General features: G+C 44.6%; 1 protein-coding gene across 2 annotated transcripts in view; it reads left to right on the top strand.

The window, feature by feature from the left end:
• Positions 1 to 23,599, top strand: part of KLHL29 (kelch like family member 29) — a 159,343-nt gene that overhangs the window by 36,129 nt on the left and 99,615 nt on the right. Inside the window, exon 2 of one of the 2 annotated variants that reach the window (XM_074194803.1) lies at positions 14,464 to 14,565. The gene's annotated coding sequence lies outside the window, so the exon portion shown is untranslated. Of the gene's footprint in view, positions 1 to 12,911; positions 14,566 to 23,599 lie in introns of those variants that run through there. The other variant, XM_074194812.1, reaches the window with a different exon arrangement.

Raw genomic sequence — 23,599 nt, 5'->3', positions numbered from 1 at the left:
CATAATGCTTTCTTATTTGAATTCATCTTTGTCTAAGATCATCACTGCAATGACTTCAGATCTCCTGGGTCTCAGTGAAGCACAGTCACTCACAGTCCCTTGTCCAACTAGCCATTGGGAAGTGGCTAAAGCCGCTGTCATCATCGAAGAGCGTGGCTGCCATTGTGCAGAATTCAGAGAAAGCCAGGGAGATGGGTATGAACCAGTGCAGAGCTAAGCGGGCAGTAGGCTGACATTTTTGAAGCCCACAGTCTGCTCAGCATAGGACTAAGTGCAACAAGAGAATAATATTCACAAAGATGACAACAGTGTGCTTGAAGACACCAAACACAGTTCTTTGGTATTTCTGGGACACAAATACCCGGGGGAGGCATTCAAGGTTCTTCATAGTCTGGTCCCAGGCCTCCATCTTTGGGCTTATTATCTAGTCCAATCCCCACATCCCAGGAGATTATAAGCATCCTCAGCCCATTTGTCTTTGAATCTCTAGTGCCCAACCCAGAACCTTGCAGGGAAAAGCAAGAGCTCTGTGAATAGATGTTGATTGAATAGATGAAGTGCAGAGAACTGTGGTCAAGTTCAGGGAACAACCTGGAACCCATTAATTATTCAATTATTACTGGATCTTGGATCTTACTTTCCCTTCCCTATCCCCAATTCACTCATTAATTCAATGACACTGGACTCCTTGCTGTTCCTTGTAGATGCCACTTGGTCTCCTAGTCCCAAACTTTGTTTCCCCTGACCCTGGAATGAAGCCCTGGACAGGGGTTCAAAGTTAAGTGTCTTAGCTCTTCCCAAATATGATCTCTGAGGTCTCAGTTTAAAGGGGCAGAAGCACAGGCAGATTGAAGGAAGAAAAATGTAGTGACCAATTGCAATTTGGTTTACACTGCACTGGCATTTGAATTCTGATGATTTGTAAATCATTCCCTTTTAACCATTTCTAGTCAGCTTTCTCATGAGATTCCCTGTAATGCCAAATTCAGATCATTTTCTTCTTTGAAGTTGATGGAAAGTCTGATAATTCTGAAATGTCCTTCTCTTGTATGTGCTCCAAACCCATTCTATTTTATCAGCATGGATCCCAATTCCTTTTCTAGTCAAGTACTTTCTTGCCCTATTCTTTCCTCCTCTGCTATTTTCTCCATCACATTCACCGATGACCCAATTTAGTTTTTCACTGAGTCGGCTGTTTTGTTCATGTTTTCCAGGATATTTTAAACTATTGAGTTTCACTATCACTATCAACTTATTTTGCTACTTCTTTGTCTCAAACACTTACTTCTCTATTTCACCTCATGATATTTTTGCCAATGTCACATCTTTGTTTAATTCATTCATTGGGTCGAACATCACTCTGAATTCTGAAAAAAATATTCTCCTTTTGTATCTGGTGAAATTCTACTGCTATTTCAGTTCATTTTTAATGACATTTTGCCTTGGTCTCTTACTCTGTAATATTACCTGTTTCCCAGGGCTGTTTTGAGGATTGAATGAGATCTCATGTGCAAAGGACTTAGTCTAGGGCCTGGAACACAGTTGGCTCTTGGTGTTTATTCCTTTCCCCCTCCCCCTCCTTTGTCTGCTTTGAATGTTTTCTTTCTCCCTAAAAAAATCCCTCAGAGGATCTCTGGTCCTTTGACTTCTTTTGAGGGTGATACTGAAGGGACGCCTCCTCATGTGCCACCCCCATTTTTCTAGGTAATCAGTGGGCAGTAAGGGAAATTTGTTGTCTTTAGGCCTTAAGTTCAGGACCCCTGGATGCTAAGCTTTGGGCACTTGGGGAGGCTGATATCTCCCCATGGCTTCATAAAGGCTGTTTCAGATGTCTGTCATTAACCATTCAGCGTGTTCTCTGGGATAATTTGTGTGTAATTGGAACCAGCTCACCCACAATGCCTTGTCTCCTCCAAACAGGATCACAGAGAAATTCCTTAGTGGCTGTCCAAAATGGGGTTGAGCTCTAACAATGTCGGTACAGGGCTGAAGGAGAGAGCAGATAATCTTATTACAGATCTGTGTGAGACAGCCAGGGCTCCCTGCTGGGAATGAACATGTGGGTTCCATGTCCAACGAAAGCTGCTTACAGAGCCTACAGCATTGGTTGTCCAGGGCCCTGCCTAGGGATAGCCTTGCTCTTGGTGGATCATTCTCCATATCCCAGCATTTCTGCACATTCACATCCCCATACACCATGGAATGAAGAGCTGGGAGGGACCCTGGAACCAGGGGCCCAGAGAGGAAGTGAGATTGTCCCAATTGCAAGATGTTACAGTCAAGGTCAAAGCCAGGTCCTCTCCTATCCAAAACAGCCAAGCAGGAATTGATGGGCAGGCCACTGAACTCACCTCCTAAATGAATATCATGAATCCATCCCCTTCCTCAGCCAGAGGAGTATGAACCAGACACCTGGAGATTAGGATGAAAGAGAAAACACCTTTATCCAATAGGTGATTGGCCTGCCCTCAGCATGTATCCAGAAGAGCCAAATGACAGTTGTATCACCATGAGGGTTTGTCTGTCGTCTTGAAATGACGTCGTAGACCTTCAGGCCCCTAACCCCTTGGAAATACAGGCACACATTCCAGAGACAAACCGAAATGCTCGGGAAGTTGTTCATTCTATGCTCTGTGGGACTTATCCAATGGGATGGATAATTGGGAGCTGAGTGTGAGTGTGCATGTGTGTGTCTGTGTGTGTGTATCTGGAAGTATATGAGTGTTGTGAGTATGGGTTTATGAATGTTGTGAGGATGTGAATGTGTGTGAGTGTTTCTTTGAGTATATGTGAATATGTGAGTGAACATGAGTGTCTGAGTGTGTGTGTGTGAAAATATGTGAGTATGTGAGTGTGTATGTGTGAGTGAATGGGAGTGACTGGGAGTGTGTCTTTGAGCATGTGTGTGTGTGCTGGAAAGGAAGGGTGGTTCCTGAAGTCTCTATGACAGAAGTAGGGTCAAGGTAGGAGATTCAAAGCACTCAGCACAGTAGATCAGTCTGTTAATAGTGATTAATAATAATTAGTTAATGATGATAATGATGATGATTGGGTGGATGGATGGAAGGAAGGAAGGAAGGAAGGAAGGGAAAGAAGTAAAAGAAAGAAAACATTGATTTAGGACTTATAGCATGTAACAGTCTGTGCTAGACACTGGGACTACAAATACAAAAGCAAACCTCAAAGAGTTCACTTTCTCTGGTAACTGGTATCCCAGTGGATAGATCACAGTATCTGGAGACAGAAAGTCCTGGGTTCAAATACAGCCCTCAGGCACTTACAAACTGTATGACCCTGGACAAGTCACTTCACTGCTATTTGCCTGTTTCCTCATCTGTAAAATGGGGGTGATGATAGCACCTTCCTGCCAGAGCTGTGAGGACCACATGAGACAATGCCTGGCACCCATAGCAAGTGCTATTCAACGTTAGTTATGAGGATGATGATGATCATTATTATTGTCAGTAGTAGTAGTATTAACAGAAAGACCACGCATGGGCTACTATGGGCAGATGCGGGGGGGGGGGGGGCATGACAATAGCTTCTCTTCTGTCCCTGTTGGTCTATTGTGACTAGGACCACATTCTACCCATGGGCCCTAGCTGGCTTGTGGAATAACACAAATCATCCTGCTGATCTTTTTGTATTCAGGCTTTTAGTCTCTGAAATGGGCAGAATCTTCTGGCCCTCTAAACAGGCAGATTCCAGGAGGCCTAGGGGGTCTATTGAAACTCTGGCTGAAATACTAGATTTTAACATGCTGATCCAGAAATAAAAGGGCTGACTCCCAGGACCCCTCAGTGCCTTCCCTACCCCATGTCCCGGGTGGCTGTTTCTCATTACCTGTGCATGCTCCCAACTGGAGCCATTTGGTTCCATTGTGTATGAGTTGGCAATTAGTGCAGAGAGAATGGGCAGCTGCCTCCACTGGGGAGCGGCTTCTGTCTTTGACTCTTCCTGTAAAGGAGTGTGTCTTATTTATAGAGCTGTCTCTACCCAGAAGACTCTGGCAACAGGCAAGAAGTGTGCTTTCAATAGAGCTCGTCGGGGGCTGGGCAGAGGGTTTTCCACAAAGGAAGGAGAGTTCTCTCAAGTTTGAGGTGACTGGCCCAGGATCTCTGCCATTAAATGTCAGAGAGGCAGTACAAGGCAGAGAAAGAGCCATGGTCACAGCCTGGGTCCAAGCTGTATGGGGGTCCCTAGTTTGCCATCTGGGTTTGGGCAAATACTTTCTCCAGGGAGTCAGTGCTCTCCATCAATCCCTCTGCCTCTGAAGTTCAGAGAAGCATCTGAGTACCATTGACTAAACTCCATCAGTGGGTGGAGGAGGTTGCCATTCAACTTTTATGATGGCACAAGATGGCAAAGACTGATCACATTCATGGCCACCATGCTTGCGAGTCCAGATTCGAACTCCTGGTTCCTGGGCCATGTTCCTACAAATGACAGCACTTGATGCCAGCAAAGAAAGAAACCATTTTTCTCCCTCATGGGTTCCTCATCCTGCAATGGAGAAGCCTAGGTCTATCTATCTTCCAAGTGTAAGTTTTTCCTTAGAAGGTGTGGAGATGGCTTTTTTCCAAGGATGGGAGAGGGTGTAGAGACCATGCCCTTTGGCATCCTATTCAAGGCAGTGAGGATTTCCCTCAGGACCCAGGAGGGGAAGGACCACAAGTATATGGGAAGGAGGGAGCACCCTTGCATTCACGCCAACATCTTTCTTCCTCATCAGAAAGGTTTCCTTGAGTGGTTTCAAAATTCCATTCTCAGAAGTTTCCCATCCCTTCTGACCTAACTCTTCTGGAAGAATTTGACTTCAGGGAATCCTCCCTGCCCTTCCCTCCCCTAAACATCTTCAAATGTGTTCCCTTCCAACCTTGGCAGTGCCTGGTGTTCCTTTCCATTATTTCCATCCTAGTAACTAATTCCTCTTCCATAACAATCGAGAATCAGATCCAGAAGGGTCTACTCTCCTTGCCCCTCCCCCTGCTCTGTTTCTTCCTCTACTTTTCAAAGGAGAAAATGATCATTCAGGAAATCCTGACCTTAATTGCCATTCAGCTTGATGTTACTTGGCTTAAAATGTCAGAGTCTGCATAGAGAGGGAGAAGTTGCTTTGGGGTCGGCTGATGATCCTGACCCATACCTACAAGAAGCTCATGGAGAAAAGTCTGAAGACCATGGCTAGAATTGAACTTCAAAGGCAACTGTTTCCAGGCCCTGAGTCTGAACCTACTCTGCTCCAGAGCCTGTAGCAGGTGGTGGTGATACAAAAGCAAGGATGGCAGGCTTCTCTTCCTTGGGGAGCCAGGATCAATAAAGGCAAAGTGAATAAATAGTTGTCAAGGAAAGAAACTTGGGGAATCAGGGAAGGTCCCCTGGAGGGAATGGGGCTTGAGCTGAATCTTGAAGGACTTGGGGGTTTCTGAGAGGTAGGACTGACTAGAGAAGGGCATTTCAGGAATTATTTATGCAAAGCTAGGGACTAAGATGTTGGGATTTCCAGAGGATTGAGGAGTATAGATGAAGAGTTCTCAATAGAACAAGGTAGCTGGAACCCAGGTGCTGAAGAACATTAAATGCAGGATGGCAGCAATCCTGGATGGAACAGGAAGCTTGGGAGGCAGAGACCAGTTAGGAGGAAAATGACAGGGAGCCAAAAAAGAGAGGTCACATTCCAAATCTTTTCTGCGTCTTTGTGATAGGAAGGTTCACCTGGGATGAATACTTGCCCTCTTATCCAGAGATTCCTTTGGATCTCTGAGCTTCCAGGCCAAGGCGGGGAGATGGGCTGGGTTCCAGCACAGGTGAATGGAATCATCCCTAGAGGCAGCTAATGGCTTTAGCAAAGGACTAGGGGCCCAAGACTAGAAGAGGAAGTCCTGGAGCCTGAAAGCTCCAGCCCTGGGGTGACCAGGGAAGAGGAGGTCATGATAGGTGGATGAGTGGAAGAGCGGGGGGGGGGGGGGGGGGGGGACTCAGTTATTGAGGTGGGAATTTCATGGGTTTTTACTGTGTGCCATCTTGTCCAGAGATTCCCCCTGGACAAGAGGGCAAGTCTTCATCCCAGAACCAAGCATCTGTTACAGAAGCAAGGCAAGGAAATATATTTCTGGGGGAGAGAGAGTGCTGAATGAAGCCATTGAAGGCTGAAAGAATACCTGGGAAGGTGGGAGCCACTAAACCTAGGACTGACACTCTTGGGCACCTTTCGGAGAAGCCTCATAACTTTGCTGGGAAAAGAAAGAGAAGTAGCAGCTGGGCAGGATGTCCAAGAGCTACCACAGACAGAAGCAAAGTTCTCCATTAGAACCAAATCTGAATGCAAAGTCTGGTCTGGTGGGTTGGTTAGTTTGGGGAGATGTGAATCACGCAAGTTCTCTATGCACCTTCCTAAACTAGCTGTTTGTATACCAGATCCACCCCAAACCTTGCCAGCATTGACTGTGGGCACACCCTGGGCCAGGGACTGGCTTTGGGGATTCCAGAGACTCAAAATCCCAGACCAAGGTGAATTGGTGGTTAAAGACCCAAAGGGGAAAGGACCTTATGATCTGAATTGTTCAGTTGGCAGAAAGTCTTTGGTCAACTCTCCTTTGTCAAACACGTTTCTGAGATGCTGAGGTCTTGCTGAGAATTTTGATCCAACCTGTCCCAACCTAAGCTTGTTACCTTCTTCCCAGCTATCCGCTTCCTCCTATAGATCTCCTGCATACTTCTTTGTCTCTGAGGAGGCATCATCATTCTTTCAGTCTCTCTGGCTGGGTTCTTTTCCTTGTTAACAAATTTATATCAACAGCTCATCCATATGTCATCTTTGTTCCCCACTTCACCAAAGTCCGAGAGCTTCACCAGTGTCAGTTGAGTAGAACTGAAAGGGAAAAGCCTCTACTCCTACAGGGAATCTGGCTCAGATGACAGGAATTCTTGTGGGACTCTGAAATCCTTGCTATCTCCTTGCTCTGTCAGAATGGGTGAGCCCAGATGGACCTAGGATGGACCTCACCCCATGCCAAGTCCTGGAAGATTTTCTCCTGAGAAAAGGAGAAAGTTGGCTTCTCCTGGCCTCCCGTCATTTTGACTTCTTGTTCCAGTCCCTCATAGAGAGACACGGATGGAGCTGGCCTCCCTGAGAGCCCTGGGGCCTCAGGCTCCTGTCATGAGAGACAGGCCCCATGGGAGAAGGTGAAGGAGCAGAGTAGCAGTTCCCTGGGGTGGGCAGAGCTGTCAGAAATAACTCATCAAAAAAAGAAGTGGCCTAGGGAGGTGAGTACGTCTGATACAGCTTAATAATAAGCTGTCATCAGCCAGAATGAATTCCCACATGCCCAACAGAGAATCCTCAGGCCTTGAGACAAGGAAGGGTCAACCTGGCCTTGGCCAGGAGGCAGGGAGGAGAGACAGGACAGGCAGCTGAGAGGCCCAGGCAGAGCTCTTGTCTGGGAGGAGGGGCCCAGGGGCCAAGCCATGCCTTTCATCCTGACTATTAGCAGGGTTGGATGGAAATAGAAGTGCCAGTGTTCCTGTTAGCTTCCATGGCACTGGGACTCGGCTACAAGCCAAGCTTCCAAAAAGAACGGGCTGCCTGAGCACTGCAAACACAGGCTTGGCAGATTCCATCACCCAGTCAGGAAGAAGAAAGAAGAGGTCTTCTCCTCTGCCAGGTAAAAGGAAGCTACTAGGTGTAGATGGAGCTGATGGTAATAGCTTCTCCCACCTTTGCCCATGGAGGCTCAGCAGTGGGATCTTTGTTTTCCTCTTTAGAAATTGGTGGATTCCAGATGCCTCCTCCCAGGAGCTGTTGATATAGCTGATGGATAAACCTTCTGTGAACATTTATTTTTTCCTTTGTCAAAATGCTGGCTAGGCTTCTGTGAACTCAGGGTGGATGTTATTGATGGCTGGTATGTTTCTCCCCTTCCTTTTAAAGAGCAATGATCATCCTAGCAGGATTAGACTCTGAACAGACCGCCTCAGCCTTGTGCCAAGAATGTCACTACTTGCAGCCCTCTATGGGGCCAGTTCCAAGCAGGGGAGGTTGAGGGGAGGGGTCTTGGGTGGAGGCCCAGCACATCACCATCTCCACTCTGGGTTTCAGTTTTTAAGCAAATGCACCAAACACCTCCTTTCCCAATTGACATAAGCACTGTTGTTTATTTGGCTCCAGAAGGGGCGGAGTATTTGCCATAATTGAGGACTGGGGTGCTAAACATTAGCCAGGTCTGTGCTACAAGTAGATGATGGGTCTCTGATAATAAGCCAACCAGTTAATTGGTGCTTTTACTCAGGCACTTACTCTCTTGGAAAAATTGGTGATCCCTATTACCAAGTTCTATCTGGGGAGCATTGGAACAACTCTTCTGCTTCCCTACTATTCTCTGATGGAAAACTGATGAGAGGTTGGGCCTCAGAAATTAGCATCTGCCTTCAAAATTTCCCTACCACCCCTCTGGGATAGGCCTGAGGTTTCCCACACCTCCAAGGAGGTTGGTTGGTCAGAGCCATGATTCATGTGGTCCATCTAACTCATCTTTGAAAATTAAACTGTGTCAACATGGAAAGAAGGTGAAAGTGGGAGGGAATCCTGAGGGAGCCCTGTTCCTTGACCAAGAGCAGCTGCTTGGGCTGGCCCCATCCTCTGGAGTATATTTCCTTCCATTCTCCCGGTAGCTGGCTCTGGGCCTTCCTTCCGAAGTGAGGGCCTATGAGACGGACAGGAAATCAATGCTACTCCAAGGAGGGGGAAGTTGTTGTGTTCTTCAAGTTATCAGGGAAAAACTTCCCAGAAGGGGAGGGACTTGCCTGAGACCGAGACAAAAGACAAGACCTGAAAAAAGAAGAGGAAGCATTTTCAGATGGAAGATAGAAATGGATCTCTAGCATCAGATCTGATCAGACAAGGGAATCCTGAGAAGAGAACTCTATCAAGTCAAGAGAGTTAGAATCTTCCTCTTGGGGATCTTTGTACCAATGTGTTTTTTTAAAATATTCTTTTCTTTTAAAATTTTGAGTTCCAAATTATTTTCCTCCCTCCCACTCCAACCCAAAGAGAATGCAAACAATATGACATCATTTATACATGTGAAAACATGCAAAATATATTTCCATATTAGTTATATATTTCCATATTAGTTATATTGCAAGAAAAACAAAAAAGTGAGAAAATTATATTCTAATTTGTACTTAAAGTTCATTAGTGCTCTCTGGAAGTGGATAGCATTTTGTCAATATGAATCCTTTCAAAGCGTCTTGAATAAACTGTGTTGAAGGTCAAGTCTTTCACAGTTGATCATCCTTGCAGCATTGATATTACTCTGCACAATGATCTGATCCTTTCACTTTACTTTGAATCAGTTCATACAGATCTTGTCACGTTTTTCTGGAACTACCTACTTGTCATTTCTTATAGTACAATAGTATCTTTATTACAATTATATGTACTGACTTATTCAGCCGTTCCCCCATTAATGGGCTTCTCCTCAATCACCAATTCTTTGCTACCATAAAAAGAATGGCTATAAATATTTTTGTTCATGTATGTCCTTTTCCATTTTTTTATCTCTATGGGTCACCTCTAATAGAATTAATGGTTCAAGGGACTGTTTTATAGCCCTTTGGGCATTCTTCCAAATTATTCTCTAGAATGGTTGAACAAGTTTACTACTCCATCAACAATTATCACTGTACCTATTTCCCTTATCCCCTCCAGGATTTGTCACTTCTGATAGGTGTGAGGTAGTACCTCAGAGTTATTTTAATTTGCATTTCTCTAATCAATAGTGATTTAGTGCATTTTTACATGACTATAGATAACTCTGATTTGTTCTAAAAACCACCTGCTTAAATTTTTGACCATTTGTCATTTGAGAAATGACTTTTATTTTTATACATTTGACTCAATTCAGTATTCAATATATATCTGAGAAATGAAGCCTTTATCAGGGAAACTTGCTGTAAAACATTTTGATATTACTTCATTGTCTGTGCTCTTTTTTAATATAATATATTCCCTGATTAAGCTCTTTTAATTGGATCTATTTTTGTATTTGCTTTATTTGAAATCATGATTGTTACCCCTGCCTTTTACTTCAATTGAAGCCTAATAGATTCTGCTCTATTCCCTTATTCTAAATCTGTGTGTTTCTGTTTCAAGTATCTTTCTTGTAAACAACATATTGTTGAATTCTTGCCTCTAATTCATTCTGCTATCTGCTTCAATTTTACAGTGAGTTCATTACATTCACAACTATATTATCTATTTCTCACTATCCAAATTTTCTCAACCTTCTCTCTCTTTTTCTCTCCTGCCCTTTCTTTTGCTCCTCACCATTGCCTCCTTTAATCTGCTCTCCCCTTTCCATTAACCCTTCTCATTATCTTCTTCTTCTCCTATTTCCGTATTGGGTAAGATATGTTTCTATACCCAAGTGAGCATGTATATAAATTCTTTCCACTGAATCAATTCCAATGAGAGTGAGGGCCAAGCATTGCCTGCCATCCCTGACATTTTCCCCTTCATTGTAAAAGCTCTTCTTTGCATTCCTCTTTTTTGTAAGAAAATTTTCCCCATTCTACTTCTCCTCCTTTTCCCAGTGTATCCCTCTTTCTCATCCCATAATTTTTGGAGGTAAATCATTACAACATAATAGACACACACCCATGTCCTCTATCTTTATATACTCCTTTTAATTTCCCTATTAATGATAAAGTTCTTAGGAGTTACAAGTTACAAGTATTATTTTATCATATGCATGTAATCAGGTTAACTTTATGGAATCCCTTTACTTGAAAAAACTAACCCTTTTTCTGCTTTTTCTGCTTCTCCTGAGTCTTGTGGTGAATTTTCAATTCAGCTCTGGTTTTTTTCATCAGGAATGGCTTAAAGTCCTTAATGTCATTAATTGCATATTTTTTCCTTTGATAGATTATTCTTGGTTGAATCCTAATTCCTTTACTTTCCATAGTATCATATTCCAAATCCTCCACTCCTTTATAATTCTTTGAAATATAATATCTAGGCTCTTATCATGACTTTAAGGTAGTCTAATTATTTTAAAATTATCTTTCCTTGATCTATTTTCCAGGTCAGTTGTTTCTTCTAATGAGTTATTTAACATTTCCCTTCTATTTTTTCATGTTTTGACTTTCTTTTATTATTTCTTCGTGTATCATGGAATCATTAGAGTCCACATACCTAATTTTAATTTTTAAAGAATTATTTTCTTCAGTGAGCTTTTTGTAGCTCTTTTCCCATTTGGCCAGGTCTTCTTTCTAAGAAGTTCTCTTCTTCAGTGAATTTTTATGCCTTTTTTACAATTAGGTCCATTCTGTTTTTTAATGTGCTATTGTCTTGACTATATTTTATGCTTCTTTTACCAAGCTAATAATTTTCTTCTAAGTTTATTGTAACACTCATTTCTTTTATCAATTTTTCCTCTGCTACTCTTAATGCTTTCCTTTAGTCTTTCTGGAATTCTTATTTGTCTGGGGTCCAATTGGGATTTTTCTTTGAGGCTTTACTTATATCTGTTTGCCACATTATTGTCTTGTTCTGAGTTTGTGTCTTGATCTTCCCTATCACTATAGCAGCTTTTTTTATGTTCGAGTTCTTTTGTTATGGTAGTTTGCTCATTTTCCCAGCTTATTTCTTGACTTTAAATTTTAAGTTAAATTTGAATTTTGCTCACTTGGGAATGGGGATGCACAGCCCTAAGCTTCAGACTTTTTTATGATGCTATTTTCAGAGCTAGCTGTAGGTGTCTTCAATTTTTCTAGGCTTCCAAGGTATATTTGGGGAGATATGGGATAACTACACTGCTATTCTGCACTCTGGTTTTACCTAGGAGGGGCCCCTGCTCCTCTTGACCCTGGAACTTGACCTAGGTCCTCTGCTCTCTTGTGACTGACCCCCAACATTCTCTCCTCCCTAGAACTGTGACCCAGACATGCATATGGATCAATAGAGGTGCCAGTCAAGGTCAGCTGCACTCAGTAACAGCAAAGGGTACCCTGTAATTGTTTTCTAACCAGTTGTGTGGCCCTTTCACTGCCCCTGACATGTTGCTTCCTCCATGTGAGCTGCACTCAGCCAAGTCTCCACCCCAGTGGCACAAACCTCCCCAGCTGACCTCTGGCTAAGAAAATTTAGCCAGAAAAAAAAATGTATCATTCTGACTTTTTGTTGGTTCTGTCACTCCAAAATTTGATTTAAGGTATTATTTTAAAGTTGTTTAGAAGGGAATGTTGAAAGAATTCAGCTTGGTTGTCCCTAATCCACCATCTTGGCTCCCTTACTAATATGTTTAAAAATATATATATCACCTAAAAAACGGGGGAGGAAGCTAGATGGCGCAGTGGATAGAGCACCAGCCCTGGAGTCAGGAGTACCTGGGTTCAAATCCAGCCTCAAACGCTTAATAATTACCTAGCTGTGTGGCCTTGGGCAAGCCACTTAACCCCATTTGCCTTGCAACAAAACACACACACACACACACACATACACACACACACACATATATGAAAACTTTCTTTAGAATGTAAGCTTTTCTATTCAAAATTGCATTTCTGGCCACTTGGAACTTTACATTTCCCCGCCCCCCCCCCCCACAACCTGACAGTATGGATGGTTGGGGAAATTGCATTACTGCTAGAAATGACTTCTTGTTTTGTAACCTTTATCACAATCCTTGGTTTGGGCAGGTTCTGTTCAGGTCTGGAATGGTGCTCATTGGGTGGAGAAGTATTGACTAAGGCACATGGATGAGGAGTTTAGCAGCTGCAGCAACAGCCAAGATCTAGTGAATACCTGAGGTCTGCAACCTGGAGGAGGTGGGGAGGGAAGAAGGGAAGGTGTGTGAGAGAGAAGGAAGGAAGGAAGGAAGGAAGGAAGGAAGGAAGGAAGGAAGGAAGGAAGGAAGGAAGGAAGGAAGAGAGATAGATTTTTGCTTCTCCTGCTTCCCAGGCCAGTCTTGCTCTTGGGAACAAATGTGGAGTTCAATTGAAAACTTGGAACTTTTGATAAGCAATATTGCCCAGTGGATTAAGTGCTAGACCCTAACACTTATTAACTATAAAATTCAGAAAAGTCACTTCACTTTTCTGGACCTCCATTTCCCCATCAACAGAGCAGGTCCAGCTTATCTTTGCCTTTTTTTACTTAAACTGTTAGTAAGGACCCTGTTCCTGAGGCCTCTCTTTATTGCACTGATCAGATTGAGCTCTGTATATGACACCCCCTAAGCAGACTGGCATTTCCCTGAAGCCAGGAATCCTCTCCCAGTACTACCAGCACCACCATCCCAGCCCAGCTATGCATATAGCAGGTGCCCAATTAGTGTGGATGGGGGGGGGGTCTGTGTTTTCCCAGAAGCCCATTCCTCTGAGCTACCACCCATCAGGGCAGCCCTGAAGGCACAGAGCCTGGTGAACAATTCACCCCTTACTCTGTCCTGAGGACTAAGGAGAGAAAGCAGCTGGGAGTTTGGTCTAACATTGCCACTGCTCCTGCCATCATCTGTAACTCTTGGGGTAGCCCCTCTGTGTCTATCAGGAGATACTGAAGTGCCCAAGTTGAACAGGCCCCAAAGGAAGCCTGTGCCCTTGTTGGAGGGAACTCAATCCTCTCAGCAGGAGGAGTTGCCTGTAACCCAGTTGTGAATTCCATCATGGCCTTCCTGGACTGCCCAGAACTCCAAAAAGCTGGGGGGCAGTTGGGGGGAAGGGAAATCAATGGATAATGGTAGATTCAGTTTAAAAGTCATTGATCCCCAGATGAGGGTGATTACCTACATGGGCAGCAGGGGCTGCCATTTGCGCTTATGGGCACTGCTTTCCCATCTATTATGTCGGAGAGGGAAAATCGGTACCAAACTGCCTTCCTATAATGGATCGCCTCTCGCCACTGGGGATTGGCTTTGTATTTTTAAGTTACTCATCTCTTGGGATCCACTTCTATGCCTCCTTAAGATCTTCTTAGGCATCTTCTGGAGAGGTAATGATCGGCTTGGGTAACAATGGATCAGGCAACAATATGGCAATATACCTCTAGACTTGTACGCAGTGCCTGACTGAACACATGTCCCTTGTCCTCACCCTTCTCTCCCCCTCCTCCCCATCTTTTCTCCCCCTTCTCCTCCTCTTCTCCATCCTCTTTCTCCTTCCCCCTCCCATCTCTTGTCCTCTCATTTGAGGGGGCTACACAGACAACTTCACTGTTCTCTCTCCCATCCAGCCTGGAGAAGTCAGCAGCCTTAGGTCTGAGAAGAGAGGGGCATCTCTCCAACTGAGAGACAAGGAGGGCTCACCTCATCCTTCCCTTCCAAGCTTGGCTTATCTCCTGCCTCTTTGTGGGCCCAGGTCCTCCTCCTGTAGTTGGTTCCCTGGGGTTCTAATGGGGGGGGGGTCCCTTTGGTCCCCTTGGCAGGAAGTCAACAGCGTCTGATTCCTCTGTTTTCTCTTTCCTAGACTGGCTTCTCAGAGGTTCTTGCCCTGATGTGAGCGCTGGTCACTGGCCCGAGAGGCAGTTTCCTGGACGTTGATCTCAAAGTTGTTGACACGAACTCAGCGGTAAGTTATCCCGATTTGACCAGCTCCATTTGCTCAATGAGTCTACAAGAGGCTCTTCTTGGCCCTTGGCCTTGAATCCTCTGTTTCCTGTGGACAAGGGGAAGTGTCACACTTCCATCCATCTTTTGTTACCCTAAATACACATCCTTCTCTAGACAGGAAAATGAGCTCACACTTGTATGTCATGTGCATGTGAAAGGACATGCATGTGCACACACACACACATGCTCACGTGAATGCACACACTCTTGATATCTCTGCATCTGAGAGCAGGGAAGGACCACTTTTCTGGCTTGAACCAGATAATGAACCAGGGCCTTGGTCTCAACCTGTGCTTCCAACTTAAATAGTTTGTGTTTGGGATGTGACACCATCAGGCAAAACAATTTTTTTTTATCCTATTATCTTTGAAATCTCTCTGGGTGTTGTTGGGACAAGCCCCATCAGAGTGTGAAAAGGCATGGGGGTGGGGCCAGTCTCTGCTATTCCCATTCTCCCCCCCCAGGGACCACAGGCTTGATTCCCTTCTTCAAAACTTTCCTTCGTGAGCATTGGTTTTGTACCATATTGGTGCCCCCTGCCCAGGTGGCAGCTCCTTCAGCCCCTGGCCAGCAACAGAAGGCAAAGGGTACCTGCTGGCAGCTTTCTCCAATAACAGACTGGGTAACCATGACTATTTTCCTACTGAGAAGGGCCTAGTCTTCAAAGCCTCATCTTGGAGCTTTGGGGAGGTGGGGTCCTTGGGTGGAAATGACATATATTGGGAGGTGAGGCAGAAATGAGGGGCAAAAAGGAAACCCTTTTGGAGAGTTGGAGTATGACCCTGAAGATGAGCTGATGGGAATAGGGAGGGTAGGGGAGTCACTTATTCTGAATGTCATGTCACTGCTGACTCCCCAAGATCCTTGAGAGGGGCCCTGGATGGAGGAGGGGAAGCCAGGAAAGAATACATTCACCAATAATCCATTTGTCAGCATCTGTGTGCCCTTATGCTGATGGGAATGTAACCTGAGGGAGCAGGCTGGTTTTGTTCTGTCCTCACCTCCCTAGGGAAGGGAGGTCTCTATTTGCAGCCCTTGTGCAGTGTCTTCCTCTCTCCCCCACCTCCCCTACCCTTCCCTAGGGGGACCATCAGCTTACCTTCAGCATATACTCTCCAATTCTCCAAAAGGATTTCCTTCTTGCTTCTCCCTGCTACCCCTCTTGTTTCCACCCATAGCCAACTGGGACCTAGATTCTGTCTACCCGCTGCTCATTCATTCATTCATTCACTTATTTATATTTAAGGCAATGGGGTTAAGTGATTTGGCTAAGGTCACACAGCTAAGTCATTATTGTCTATAAGGCTGCATTTGAACTCCAGGGCCAGTGCTCTATTCACTGTGCCATGTAGCTGCCCATCGCCTACTGCTGTTAAGAAAACATGCAGGGTTCCTTCTCTTTCCAAACCTGATTCTCAAACGCTCTTCTATTTCTGGTTTAGAGGAAAAGCTCGGAGAGGGAAACAGCAGTGGGAACCCTAACCCTCAGAGAACCCCCAATCTAGGGAGACACTCCCTTCACTCTAAAGAAAAAAATGGAGAATCAAGCTCAAGCCCTGCCCAGAGTGAGCTAGGAGAGGAAACCAAGGGTTTGTGGTGAAAGTATTCTCATGAGCTCCCCAAGTGCAGACCCTTCTGAACTGGGGGTGGGGGGAGGTCATGTATAAGGAGACTAGTACCTCTGGTGTGAGGGTTGCCAAACCCCTTCAGGGCTGTTTTCTACCTCTGATATCCCCAAGTCACCTGTGGCTCCAAGATGCTGTAGTATACACCTTGGCCATACTCTAGTAAATCATTTTGGCCATTGGGTTAACCCAGAAGTGGGGTAACTGAGGGATCTTAAATCCATCGATGAATTAGGGGAGTTGTTCACCCCAAACTTGCAAAATCTTCCATTGGTGGATTGGGTAGATGACCTTGGAAGGATGCCAGACCCCTTCCCAAGGAAAGGACAGGACCTGGAGGGGGAGAAAGGGCTCCCATCCCTTATCTACACTAAGGAAAGGGCTCCATTTGTTGTGAATCCCTTTGGGGTGCCTAGGCCTGTGCTTTACTCACAGTTTGGTCAATTAAGTGTGAGAGATAAGGGATAGACATAAAAGAGGCTTCAGAACTGTTTGAATGATCAGAAATCAGAACCAAAGAACTGCATTAATTCATTCATGGATTGATAGCAATACAGGAAGGGGGTCTCCAGTGTGGTGCCCCAGAGGTCTGTGTCGGCCTGTTGAGGTTGATAGCAGTCTGGGTAGTCAAGCTCTGACTGACAAGTGACCTGTGATCACGGGAGATGACAGAACTGGGGATTCCTGGCTTTTACAAGCAGGACCTCCAGCCAAAGGGAGGGAAGTAGGGAAGTGGAGAAGTGGGAGGTTCCCTTTCCAATGGACACTCGTGTGACTCGTGTGCTTCCTCCTCCAGCCTCCTTGGGCTCTGTCCAGCACCCGGCCCTGGACAATTGTCAGCCCCCAGGGCTGACCAGGGCATCTGTGCTCAGGGCACTGCTGGGGTCACATGCGCAGCCTCATGTCTCTCCAGGGCCCTCCAAGAGCTCATAGTGGGGAGCAGGAAGAAGGCTTCCAGACAGCCTTGGGGGTAGTGTCCTGTTTATCCTTGTGCTGCTCAATCTGACAAACACCAACAAATGGGAGAAATTTTCTATGCAAAGAAGAACGTTAACTAAAGCATGTGGTTGGAACTGGGAGTCTCTGTGATGTAGATCCACTGCTCATCTCTTCTTGCCTCAACCTCTTCTCCTCGGGGCATTTTATATCAATATCTTAATTTCTAGGTGGTAAATAGAACTCTTCACTGGGAGTCAGGGAGATCTGAGTTCAAATGTGGCCTCAAACACTTACTAGCTCTATGACTCTGGGCAAATCACTTCATCCTTGTTTGCCTCAGTTTCCTCCTATGTAAAATGGCAATAACAATGGCACCTACTTCTCAGGGGGCTGAAAGAATCAAGTGAGTTCATTGTTGTAAAGCATTTAGCACCAAGTAAATGACTATAGAAAGGCTAACATATCATCATCATCATCATCATCATCATGGGACTTATAGTTGGGAAGATGTAAGTTTGAAACTTGCCTCAGATACTAGCTATATGACCCTGAGCAAGTCATTTAGCCATGGTCTGCCTCAATTTCCTTATCTGTAAAACAAGATAGCAATAGCACCCACTACCCAGAGTGATGAGGATCAAGTGAGCTACCTTCTCTGCTGTGGTCTGCAAACCACAAATGCTTGTGATTTTTAATTCAGTGCTTCATTGATATTTTTATTCTTTTCTTTTGCCTTTGTATCATTTTATCTCTAGCCTATCTTTTCCTCTCTCCCCACCCCTTCAAAAAATAAAAACCTCCATGGGAATCAATCGTTATCATCAAGCAGATCCACACATTGAGTGTTGAAAAAATCTGGAGCTCATTCTGAGCCCCCCCCCCCCAATACCTACCAGGAGACACTGAATTTTTCTTTTTTAGCTGAAATTGTTTTGTTTTGTCAAAAGCTTTTCCTGGACACACAGACTTGGTCATGCCCAAGCAGCATTTTAAAGATGTTCCTGGCTATTTGTCTTTCCAATGGTCTGGCCCTGGTTCTGGTCTCTTCACTCTGCCTTGATTATTATATATTTCTCTGAAACTCTTATAACTTCTGGCACGGTAATATTTGATGATTTTCATATACCATCATTTCTTCAACCCTTTCCCAAAATGATGACCTTTCCCCTCTGCTCAGTTCTTTACTACACAAATGGGACTTCCATGAATTATTGTACATATAGCTACTTCTCTTGTGTCTTTGATCTCTTTGGGAGTCTAAACTGATGATGGTATGGTCGAGCCAAAAAGTTCATGGACAGTTTGCTGTCTTTGGGGTCATAATTCAAAATACTTTCCAGAATGAATGGACCAAATCACAGCTCCATGAGGTCAGCAAGCATGTGACATTTGTTATGCACTTACTGTGTGGTAGACACAAGGCTAAGTGCTGGGAACCACTATCATCCTCATCATCCTCATCCTCATCATCCTCCTCATCATCCTCATCATCCTCATCCTCCTCATCCTCATCCTCATCAAGCACTAGGAATAATAACAACATCTAGCATCTTTATAGGGCTTTAAGATTTTGCAAAATCCTTTGAAAACATTATCTCATGGATCTTGACAAAGACCCTGGGAGGTCAGTTATATTCTTGTTTTACAGATGAGGAAACTGAAGCAGGCAGCCATTAAGTCATCTTGCCCAGAGTCACACAACTGGAAAGTATCTGAAGCTAGATTTAAACTCAGGACTTCCACTCTGGGTTCTGTACTCTATCTACTGTATTATCTATTTATCTTCCCTCAAGAAGCTTATATCCTCATGGAGGGAGAGAGTATATAAAAGATGACAAAAAAGTAGGGAGAGGGATGTGCATGGTGGAGACAGAAGTCCAGAGACTCAAGAACAAATTTGGGAAAAGAAAAAAGGAGAGAGCAATGCTGACCTGGGAAATTTCTTAAAGTGAAGGTTCTGAGAGGGACTCACCAATCAGAGGAGGGGATTACAGGGGTAGAACAATCTGCCAGAATGCCACAGAGGTGGAGAAGAGTGGAGAAAGAAATACAGAAAGTAGGAAGCGAAACAAGGTGATCAGTGAAAGAGTGATTTGTTGGTATTTCTGCCCTTCCACATCCATGCGAGCAATTGTGATTTTCCATTTTTGTCATCTTTGCCAATAGAATTTTCATGAGGAAGTGCAGAGGATAGAGCACTATGCCTGAAGCCTGAGTTCAAATCCAGCCTCAGACTAATTGTGTGGTCCAGGGAAAGTTGTTTAGTCCTGCTTGCCTCAGTTTCCTTATCATAAAATGAGGGAGAAGCAAATGGCCAAGCATTCTAGCAACTTTGCCAAAAAAAACAAAAAAACAAAAAATAAAACCCAGTCATAAAAAGTCAAATATGACAAAGGACTGAACAACAGTTCCTTTTTATGGAGTCTTTGAATTCATTGAACATAGCTAGGCTTGTTTGTTTCTGACTCTTCTGTACTGGGAAATTACTGATCAACTTTTTCTACATTTTAACTGGTAGCAAATAGTTTTTATAATTATGACTTTATAGAAGAATTTGAGATCTGGTGCCCAATTTCCATCCTTCCCTCTCATTTGCATCATTTTCCTTGAGATTCTTAACCACTTGTTCTTCCAGATGAATTTTATTACTACGCTTTCTGTTCTTTAAAGTGATCCTTAGGGCGGCTAGGTGGCGTAGTGGATAAAGCATCGGCCTTGGAGTCAGGAGTACCTGGGTTCAAAAACGGTCTCAGACACTTAATAATTACCTAGCTGTGTAGCCTTGGGCAAGCCACTTAACCCCATTGCCTTGCAAAAACCTAAAAATAAATAAATAAATAAAGTGATCCTTTAGTGTTTTGACTGGCATGGTACTGAATAAGGAAATTAATTTGGGTAAAATTGTCATTTTTATTATGTTTGCACCACCTAACCATGAGCAAGTAATATCTCTCCAATTTTTTAGCCTATTTCTGCTAAAAGTATATTGTAATTATGTTCTTATATTTCCTGAATCTTGGTAGATAGATTCCCAAATATTTTAAATATTCTATAATTAATTTCAATAGAATTTCCCTGCTAGGTTTTGTTTATGATATGTAGGCAGGCTGATGTGGTTTCATTTTACGTCCAACTGCTTTTGCTTAAATTATTGTTTCAGTTCATTTTAGTTAAATCTTCAGTGTTATTCTTTAAGTAGACTAAAACATCTTCAGCAATAAGTAATATTTTTCCCTTTGTTTATTGTCTCAATTTCTTTTTTTTAATTTTCCTACTGTGACATCTAGCATTTCTGTAACTATACCAAATAAGAGTGGTGATAATGGACATCCTTGCTTTACTCCTGATCTTATTGAAAAGATCTATAATTGGGGGGCGGCTAGGTGGCGTAGTGGATAAAGCACCGGCCTTGGAGTCAGGAGTACCTGGGTTCAAATTCAGTCTCAGACATTTAATAATTAACTAGCTGTGTGACCTTGGGCAAGCCACTTAACCCCGTTTGCCTTGCAAAAAACTAAAAAGCAAAAGATCTATAATGTTTCTCCATTATATATAATTCTGACTCTTGATTTTAGATAGATACAAATTAGCATTTTAAAGAAAGGTCAGTTCATTCCTGTGTTTTTTAATGTATGTTTTTTACCCAAACTTGCTGTTATACTTTGTCAAAAACTTCCTGGTCTATTGCCATAGCCTTCCAGTTGGTTTTGTTGCCTTTCCCCCCCACTCCATTCTATTCAGTTGTCATATTATTCTTCTTAAAACCACTGTCCTAGTCGGTAATCTCCAGGGGTTCCTATTTCCTCCTGAAATCTGAAATCCACTGAGACTTTCCACTCCTCACTTTCCCAGCTTTCCTATGCTTTACCCCATCTGCCACCCTCTGATCCGGAGACACTGACCTCCTTGCTGTGCTGCACTCAAGGGAATATCTTTCAATTCAGATCTAGAATTCTCTCCCTCCTCATCCCTGCCTCCTTAGAGTCCCACCCAAATCCCAGCTTCTGCAAGAAGCCAGTCCTGGGCCCCTTCCTGGATGCACCTTCCCTGGGAGATCAGCCCCAGGTTATTCTGTCTTCATCTTGCTTATACCCAGATATTTGCACATTATCACCCCCCCCCAGTCTGGGAGCCCCTGGAGACCATGACTGGGGGAGCTTGCGGTGTTGCCTTTTGGTATCCCTAGGGTTAACACTGAATGTGACAAGTAGGAAATCATTCATACTTTTTGATGTGATCGTATGTGATTTTTCTCATTTTTTAGGTTAATAATGGCCTAGGATGTCTCTAGTTTTCCTAATAGTGAATCAACCACACTTGTCAGGTCTTGATATTAGTGTTCAGAGAGTCATCAAGTGAGATTATTTCCAATTCCATTCAATAAGCAATTATTAAGTACTGACAGTGTGCCGGGCAAGACTAAGAATAAAAATAAGGAAGTTAGCCCCTGCCCTCAAGGAGTCTACAGTCTAATGTGAAAAGACAGCACATCCAAGAGGCCAGAAGGGACAGGGGGAGGACACAGGGTCTCCAGTTCCATGACCATAAAGGAAAGTTGGAAGAAGAGGGGTTCCATCCTCCAGGTCTCCCATCAATGGGGAGGGAACCTGAGGGAGGAGCTGAGTCCAAGGTTGATTTACCCAGCAATAAGAGATTTCAGGTGATGCCCTGCTCCTGGGAAGGTCATCCTGTTCCATGTAGTCCTCACCAGGCAGAGACACCAATGATAAATATTTCCACAAGTCTTTATTCAGTCCACGAGCACTTTTTAACCTTCTACTCTTTTTGAGGCAATTCTGCTAGTACTGGGGCTACAGAGGGGAAAATGAAGTAGAGCCTGCCCTCAGAACTTCTGTTTGTGGGGAGGGGTGCAAAAACAGGGGGTGCACACGGAAATCTTTTGCACTTATTTTGATCTATGTTATCATTTCAGAAGAGGAGACCATTAGCAATACAGTCTGCACTATAGTCACCACAGAATCCAATTGGAGGGGGCCCCTGAGGGCAAAGGAATGGTACCTTGTAGGTGCAAGCAGACTGCAGCCTGTGACCCAGGTCAGCCTCTGGGGGATGTGGATCCCCTCTGTTCTGAGGAGGCCTGGGGTAGCCTCCCATCTTGTTCTGCCCTCAAGTACCCAAGCATTGGGCTCTCTGCAGGAGGCCAGTGCCAGCTCCCGAGGCTTCCCATCTCCCTCCCATGGGGCTTTTGTGGCCTACTTTCTAAGCACTGTGACAGTATCACATTGTGGCCAGGGTCCTCCATCTGACATTGCCGCCCCATCACTGCTGCAGCATCTCTCTCTGCAGCTGCTCTCCAGATCTGGGTGATTTATGGGGCAGGACATCCAAAGGCTGTGCCTCTATCTCACTTGGAGGAGGTCCATGTCCTGATTTATGGGGTCAAACATAAGAATGATTTTAGTGTCTACACTTCTTGGAGGTTGAGATGGGCAGTGCACCCAGAAACATTTGTCTCCATCGTACAACTGAGGAAGCTGTAGTGAGTGGGGCCTTGCCCAGTCACCCACCCAGTAAGTAAAGGGGCAGAAAAGGACTTGCCACAGGACCTTCCCCCCAAGATAATGAAAGAGAGCATGTGGAGCCTATGGAACCTATCCTGGGCCAGAGGCCTTCACCGGAAGATGCAGTCAGGGAGGACATCCTGGAGGAGGAGAGGAAGAACGTGGGAAGGAACCATGGGGCTCCTGGCTCTGTCTCTGTGACTCCAATTCGATGCCCAGCAAGGAAATGCTCATCAACATTTGCTCATTCAGTAGGGGATGATTTCCCACTTATTAATGATGACAGGACTTTGGCCTCCTTAGGAGAGAATCATTCACATTGGAATGAGAGGGCATCTCAGGAGGCTCAGCTGGGCAGCCCATGACCCAGGATACATACCCAACCAAGCCCAGGCATCTCATAAGGTGAATGCTAGATCTATCACAGGCAACATAGTGTCTGGACCCTGAATGAAGGCCTCAAGGGGAGTCCTGGCCCCTGGGCCACACCCACACCAGAGTACGCAAAGCCTGGGCATCCTGGAATATTGGAAGCAAAGACCACAGACCCCTCTGCTGCCTGGCCTCTGGGCCCTCTCAGACCATGCCAAGCTTCAATGGCCCATATGTCCTCGCATCCTCTCAGAGGTCACCATAGCCACATTGTCCATTTTGAACAACTCTTGTCATTGGATATGGCTTCTATGTGACCGTATTTTTCTCTGATGAATGAGTGAGATCGGTGAGATCAGTCTTGGCTCTGGGAAGGCAGAGGCCTAGGACCCCCAGGATCTCCTGCCTTTGCTCTGTGTGAGAATTCAGACCCTCCTCTGGATACTGTGAGCCCATTACCTAAGGAGCAGAAAATAGAAGCCAGCATCCTAGAGCTGAAGGGGACTTCAGGACAGACAGAGGCAGCTGGGCAGGA

The sequence above is a fragment of the Macrotis lagotis genome, chromosome 1 (assembly GCF_037893015.1).
Source record: "Macrotis lagotis isolate mMagLag1 chromosome 1, bilby.v1.9.chrom.fasta, whole genome shotgun sequence".
Lineage (NCBI taxonomy): Eukaryota > Metazoa > Chordata > Mammalia > Peramelemorphia > Peramelidae > Macrotis > Macrotis lagotis.
The sequence above is the reverse complement of the archived record's forward strand: the minus strand, read 5'-3'. Positions and strand labels throughout refer to the sequence as shown.